The sequence below is a fragment of the Penaeus monodon genome, chromosome 22 (assembly GCF_015228065.2).
Source record: "Penaeus monodon isolate SGIC_2016 chromosome 22, NSTDA_Pmon_1, whole genome shotgun sequence".
NCBI lineage: Eukaryota > Metazoa > Arthropoda > Malacostraca > Decapoda > Penaeidae > Penaeus > Penaeus monodon.
The window spans coordinates 2,216,025-2,216,373 of record NC_051407.1 but is presented as its reverse complement, the minus strand read 5'-3'; the positions used below and the strand labels follow the sequence as shown (position 1 = coordinate 2,216,373).

The 349-nt window shown below is 39.8% G+C and overlaps 1 long non-coding RNA gene across 1 annotated transcript in view; it reads right to left on the bottom strand.

Moving 5' to 3' along the window:
- LOC119586821 overlaps positions 1 to 349 on the bottom strand; it is a 10,966-nt gene that overhangs the window by 2,206 nt on the left and 8,411 nt on the right. The gene's annotated exons all lie outside the window — the stretch shown is intronic.

Genomic DNA, 349 nt, shown 5'->3' with positions numbered 1-349 from the left:
TTACAATATGGAGGCACATATGCAAAGTTTTTCGTGACATCCGACAAAAATTTACCCGTTGTACTTTATTTCTACAAATCAATCACATATTACGGCGCAGATATCATGTCCAGGTTACTTTTTACTTCGTGGTAGATGGGTTGGAAATATTGTAAAAAGAGTCCTAGTTCAAGAGCCAGCTGGCGACCACCTCGGAATTGGTGATGCGGTTAATAGGACATGATGCTGCTATATATCTGGGAATTAAATCTTAACTTTCGCTTCGTTTTGCCTTGAAACAACAGACAAATAGGAAAAAGACGCCGCTCTTTGTCGCCCGATGCATGGTGACTTTCTATTGAGTGTTTTT